This window comes from Kryptolebias marmoratus, linkage group LG14 (assembly GCF_001649575.2).
Source record: "Kryptolebias marmoratus isolate JLee-2015 linkage group LG14, ASM164957v2, whole genome shotgun sequence".
Classification (NCBI taxonomy): Eukaryota; Metazoa; Chordata; class Actinopteri; order Cyprinodontiformes; family Rivulidae; genus Kryptolebias; species Kryptolebias marmoratus.
In genome coordinates this window covers 13,027,342-13,034,480 of record NC_051443.1, presented here as the reverse complement: position 1 = coordinate 13,034,480, position 7,139 = coordinate 13,027,342, and positions in this window count along the sequence as shown.

Genomic DNA, 7,139 nt, shown 5'->3' with positions numbered 1-7,139 from the left:
AATTTTTTACCTACGCGTCTTCAGAGGTAAATTTCACGCTTCAGAGAAGCAATTTGCGTTGGCAAGACCTGACAGAAAAGACCAAAGAAAGGCAAGAAAAAAAGAGCTGCGAGTGAGAAGTCACAAGGATTAAACATTTGATGTTCTAACGACTGTTTGTGGATGCTCACGCAAGGTTGGTGCAGTCATGCATGAAAGGAGTTCAATGTCCACATTGAAGCTTTGTTTTTTTCTTTTAAAGGACGAAAAAAAAGATTTCCTGAAATAATAAAACTCATTCAACGGGCAAAATAAATATTAGGTACAATCTTAAAAACCTCAACAAGGAGCAAATGTGGACTAATCAGGTTTGAAATAAAAATACGCTACAATAAGAATGCTGTAAATCTCCGATGTTTCAAAAGCCTAACAATAGCCCTCATTGACACCATGTCCACATCAAGCCTATTGTTAGGCTTTTGAAACACTGGGGCCTTCTTAAAAATATTGAAAATTTAAATCTAAAATTTTAACTACTGTATAGTTGGACCATTTTTTTCTATTTAGGAGTAAAAAAAAATACACAAGTTGCAAGATTAAAAAACAACAACATTGTACAGGACTGCATTTTAAGCAAAAAAAAACCTTTTCTTTAAATATTCACCGTAACCTTCCCACCCCATCCTGTTTCCCCCAGTCCCATCTAAGGCCCCTCCCCTCCTCAAAAATAAGACCACCAACCTGCAGTAACCAACTTTATTACAACAAAAGGGTCAACCCAACAGCAAACATGTTTAAAAGCAGAAAAAGCATCTTAATGATTGTAAATATGATTTAGGATTGTTGTCTGTTTTGTGGTTTTTCTAGCTAAAAAAATAAATAAAAAGACCAGAGTTTCCACTTTACCATCCTTTCAAAATACTCTACAACAGCAGAAAGACACTACTTTTTTTAATTTATTTTTATTTGGAGTGGTAGGTGTTGTGTCAAAAAAGAAAAAGCATCTCGACTGAAAAGCCATTGTCAACACACTACCAGGTGCCAGCGTAAAAAAAGGAACGAAAAGACGATTGTGATGGCCTCAGTTTGAATTGTTCGAATATCTGAAATTCGCTGCCCATCCCTATTACAGTTCTGAGTTGTTCTTCACCTTTATCACTGTATTGTTAGCAACAGGAAAAAAAAAACACTAAGAACAAATCTGAGCCTTGAGAAGGATGACAGCTGGGAACATTTTATTTTTCTTGTCTTTGTCTTTTGGAGTCTTTGCTGCTTTTGTGTGACACAGGTTCTCCTTGAACTTTGAAGCCCCTTTTGTGTGTTCTCTATTTTCTGATCTGTCCAGAACTTATTGTCTCATCCATCTCTGCTTCTCCTTCACCCTGCTGCTGTTTTCTTCGCCTCTCTCTTCAGTCCTGCTCATAGAAATTAAATATTAAAGAAGTCAATATCTGATTAAATTTCTAATGTTTGGGCCAGGGATTAGACTGAAACTTAAAACCACATTAATATCTAAACTGTTTTGTATATCTTTGCAAATCATTTGAACAAATGATTTAAAATTAGTTTTACTTATAATGATTACTGCTCTGTGCGAGCTTTTTACCTATTAAATCTTAATTTTGCTGATTTGTAGTTCTTTGTTAAATGTTTCTGATCCATCAAGCTAGACTAGTTGGACTTAGGTCTCTCCTCTTTAACCAGATACTTCTGTACAAAGCCGTAGCGATGACTTTTCTGACTCTTTCATCATGACTTGCATCTTCCTGCCCCAGAAAAACCCTTTAAATATCTCCAACCAAACCAAGCTACCATTCAGGCCCAGTTGGAGATTGGAGTTCATGAAGTAGTTTTTTTTTTTTTCAGTTTTGAGGTCTAGGTTTGGTCAGAAAATGTTTTGAGGCATCGACCTCAGATATCCAGACACTATTTCTTGCCTTTGGTGTGAAAAGAAATTTAAGCTGAAATGACTTTCGAACGATATGATGGCTTGTAACAGGATACAGTTCAGATCATAGCTTATTATTCAAACGTTTTTATTTATTTTTCAGCTGTTTGAGGCTGGTATTAAGCATCTTTCAGGCCACAAAACTTTGTTTTTAGATGGATGTCTGTATTAGGAAATGTATGTATTTGATGCTTTGAACAAAGCTGAAAAAAAAAAACCCTTTAAAAAAAACTTTTAGAAAGCCAGAAAGTTAGAAATACAGCTTTCATTTTATTCTACACCAATCTAAAATATCTGTTGCTTAGATGTACCAAAAAAAAAAAAAAAAAAAAGCAGGAAAAGTTGAATAAGTGTTATTCGGATCAGAGGAAATGGAAACTGAAAAAAAAAAAAAAACTGAGCAGAAGCATTTCTTTTCAGGGGCAGTGCGACCATTAGAGCGAGTTTCTAGTGAAGAGAAAAAGGAAACTATTTTCTTCACAAGATGATTAATGTCCAGCCCCCTGGGGACGTGTATGTGTGTCATTTTCCGAACATGATCATGGGTTATCATCTTGTCACCAAGCAACCTGTGGATGCAACAATACAGAACACCATCTGTCTGACTTCATATTGACCAAACATGCAATTTGCCCTTTCCCTTTATTATTGAGCTGCACGGTCTGGCATTACTGCACTTCTCACCTCTCCTCACCCGTCTAGCTTTCACTGGTATTACTAAATGTCTTCTTACTGTAACCGCACCACAGGGCTTTAAGGCTCACAGGTATGTGAGGAATGTGCGCTGTGATTCCAGACATCTGACTTTCACCACGTGAGGCTGAGCACAGAACGACTGACCGAGAAGACATGGGACAAACCTCAGATGGGGTTCAGTTTAAAGGGGTGTGCAAATATTTCAGATCCACTTTAAAACAACAAAAAAAAGGCAAGATTAGTTTGACCTCAACGTGCTGTAAACATGGGGACAAATTAATTCTCTATTTTTAGTCAAGTTATTTAATGCATCTCATCTGTTTTATCACCTGAGGCTCTTCTTGTTGCTGAAGTTTCCACCAGTGGCTGCATGCTCAGGATTATCCCTGACTAAAAAAAAAAACACTCCCCAGATGGTGCTGCAGTAATAACCAAACATCAGCACGAACTTCTCAGCTGATTAAATTCCCAATTCTGTTTTCTGAAATGAAAACCTTAAAGCGTGTAAAAAATCTTCACCTTACTTCTGCGTTGCTTTCAGGCTCTCGTAGCGCTCATCAGCTCGGAAGCACACGACCTGTTTGTTTATTTCTTTAGTTTAAAAATAGGAAATTGTTGTTGACTTTCTAAAGACAGATTATCTTTAATTTGAGTTGCTCTGACAGAGCCAGGCAGGCCGATGACAGAAGGATGATCATAAAAACATAAATCCACAAATAGCTTGCCATATAACCACGCCAACTAGTACTTATTTTGGACCTTACTGGTTTGAGATGCACTATTTATCAAACAGACATTTTTAGTTGCACTAGTCGGGTCAAAAAAGCTTTAACTAGTTGATTAAGTATTTTGAGGTTATTATAACATCAAAATTAGTTAGTGTCAACTTTTTGGGGTTTTTCAGGTTAATTTGTGAACATTTATGGCATACTAGTGAACTAGCTTTGATTAATCAACTAGATTTTACTACTTAACCAGAAAGGCCAAAATTAGACACACAGTTCAACTTGTTCAACTAATCTGGATTTTAGTAGTATTAGTAAATATTTTAGGCATACTAGTTATATAATGAACCTTTTTTGCCTTTAGTTTTAAAAGTAAAGTCAAAAAGATTTTAACTACTCAACTAGTGAGCATTTTAGGTTTTAGTAATTGACTTGTTAGCTGGTTACTAATTGAGTATTTTTTTTAAATTGCGCTCTTTAATTAGTGCACACAATTGGCAGTCACTAGTACTAGTAGGCACAATGTATGTTGACTAGTAACATGGTTGAGAGTTTGATGATTACTAGTTAACTCGTAGTGGGAGTGCGAATGGTTGTCTGTCTCATTCGTCTCTGTGTGGACCTGTGATGGACCGGCGGCCTGTCCAGGATGTACCTGACCCCTGGTCCAAAGACTGCTGGAGATAGGCACCAACTCCCCATGATCCTGCATGGGTAAGAAGGTTAGGAAAATATATAAATAGTTAACTAGTATTATACAGTTGTTTATGGGTTTAGTCCAGTAGGCCACTAGTGCAATAAAAAGCTAACAAATTGAGATCCATGTGGCACTTTGGCTGACTAGTAGGACTTCTGCACTACTAGGTTGGCCATTAATTGGCAAGTGTCACTAATTAAAGTGTTTGTTCAACTTATGCATCGAGATGATGAACTAGTGCAACCAGAAGTCCAACTAGTGCAGTCTGGTCACAAACTAATAAAAGGAAATGACACCTGATATCAAGGACATTGAATAAATACAGAAATGGCTTGCCGTACGGGTGCACCGTATCAGCATGCCCTCCCATTTGATGTTCGTGGATGCCTGGGTAAGCAGGTGACGTCTCATGCTTCTGTTATCTTTCATATGAAGGTTTTCAAGCTTTCATTGAGCAGCAGTTTCCTGCTCTTTGTTTTTGGATTAGCATCCCTCCCTCAAGGATCACATGCATCACTTGATTAGGTTTGAGAGCCGACCACAAAAGAGGCCTTGTGATCTCATGGTTTGTGAGTGCTTTCTGTTCTTGCATGATCATTTTCTAGGCAGGGGGCTGTTAGGTAATTACAGCCTGTATTTAAGGTTGTAATTTAAAGGTGAGCCAAACTGCTAGTAATAATTACCTATTGTTCTGCACTATATAAAATATATAGGCTACACACCAATATATAGACTTAATTAAATCCACACACCATGACACGTGACTTTTCTTTTAAGCGTGAAAAGCTAATTATGGTTTAATTCTTGTATTAGACAAATGGACATTTGAACATACTGCTGCAGGGTGAATCAAGAAAAGTCATCACCTAAAAAAAATGTCTCTTAAGTGTATCTTTATGCATGAACAGCAATGTCATTTATGTGGAGGGGGCGGGACTTAAAACATCAAACAATGTTAGTTCATTTCCAGCTTCAACTTCTGTTCCCATCAGACCTCTAGTTTTCTGTTATCGTCAAGGCCAGTTTGTGAAAATGTTGTCTCATGTTCCCTGAATCACTCTATCCAATTTGAACTAAATGAAACTGATGATTGACATTCCAAAAGAAAAAAAAAACAGGCCAGTGATATCAGAACAAAAATTTAATATGAGAAAAAAAATATGTAAAAAAACTGATCATTCTGTATTCATGTAGTCAGCTGAACTCATCTTTTGGGCTCCTAATGCCGCTGAGCCAAGACCTTAGTAACTGAGGCAACTCCACATTATAATACTACCCCCACAGGCTCGTTCAGGTCTTCATCTTCAGCTGCTTCTTCCCTTGGTGTGCCTGTCAGTCTGAAACAGGTTTCATCTGGACTCATCAGACTACGTAATCTCTCTTATAGCTCCAGAGTCCAATCATTTTGCACCTCAACAAAGTGAAGCCTTGATTTTATCAGCCTTGTTTTTAAGGCCACGCGTCTGTTCAGCCCCCCAGTATGAGAAACGTGCCTCTCAGTTTTTCAGTAAGAGTTAAATAACTTTATTCCGGTTGAAATATTTTAATCACTGCAGTACTTTTCTAATAAGAGGCTCTTCTATTGGTTTTCTCCAGTCAAAGTGTTTTTTTTTATTATTGATTGAAGCGTGTTTTTAAAATCTATTGACTTTCTCTAAACTGTTTCATGGGAAATTTAACAATGGATTCAAAATTGTCAATATCAGCACTGTAACATCATCTGCTATGATTGGAGCTCATTACATTTTATCTTTGGTCCATTTCCTTCAACATCCACACATATATTCATATTGATCACTGATATCATCTCAGTTTGACACTATCTACACCTTGTCTATCTTTTCAATCCTAAACACAAAATAATGATTTAAAAAAAGTTATACGAGTTATGATCATACAACGATTTACAGCCCCACTGTTCTACCCAACACAAATATGATGGCTGGTCTCCCTGTCACCTTTGCCCTTACAGCTCAGCATCATACACGATACGCTCAGTATTGTCCATAACACTCACAGGCTCCTAAATCCACACTTCAAATTATTTCTGTCTGGCTGCAGATTCAGGACTGCCTGAAGATTGTCTGTAGCTGCAAGAAATCTCCTTTTTATTGGAGCTTTTACTCTTTAATGTCATGTCCTGAGCACAACATATCCTCACTCTCAGCATGAAGTCTTTTCATTAATTTAGTGCAAATAATGTTTTAGGGCTTTAGCCAATCTGATGTGAGTTATCTGTCCTTTTTTCCTTTTTTTTGCTCTGCACTGTATTACTTCTTTTGGTCGTGTGTAAAGTTAGTGTGTTTACACAGTTTATGCTGTGTGTGAGGATCTGTGCGATCAGGGTAACAACTTAGTTCTCAGCAGAAATGATCTCTCTTCAGAGCTCATTATGGAGAGTTTTGTTTGTTTGGGTTTTGAGGTCAGCTTTACAGTCAGACTGAGAATCATCAAAGACCGACTTCATTATTCATGAAAGCAATCAAAAGCTGAGCGTTAATTTAAACTCTTCAATCTGAGTGGCTCAGGATCTGTCAGTTTTTGCTTGAGCAATGAACTGACCAGTTTAATTAGGCCAGACAAGTGTTTAATCTGAATGAATTGATCTGACTTTATTATTTAAATATGGGAATGTGAATATGTTTCATTTCTGGTCATGCTGATGCTGTGATGAGCTTAATCAGCCTAAAGCAAAGAAGGTGTCTGTCTTCTGATCTAACAACTTACTGAAATGTAGGATTTTCTCTTGTATTTTCTCACCATTATACATGAACAAACACAGATCATGAAATTTCTTTTTAAATAACAGGTTAAAAGACATTTTCAGAAGCAGTTAAGGTGATGTTTGTGCAAAAAAATTAGAAATGGGTTTCATTTCTGTTCACAGCTGTATTTAAAATATCCAACAGGATATAAAAATGGTACATAAAAGAAGACTTCAGATCATCCTGATTGGGGTTCTGTGGAAAGGAACAACTGAACTACCTCAGTTTCTACAAAACACACATTCAAGAGATCAGAACTATGCTATTTAACTACCAAACCAACTATAAATATCCCCCTGATTGGAAGCTCTACCAACCCTAAACCCTTA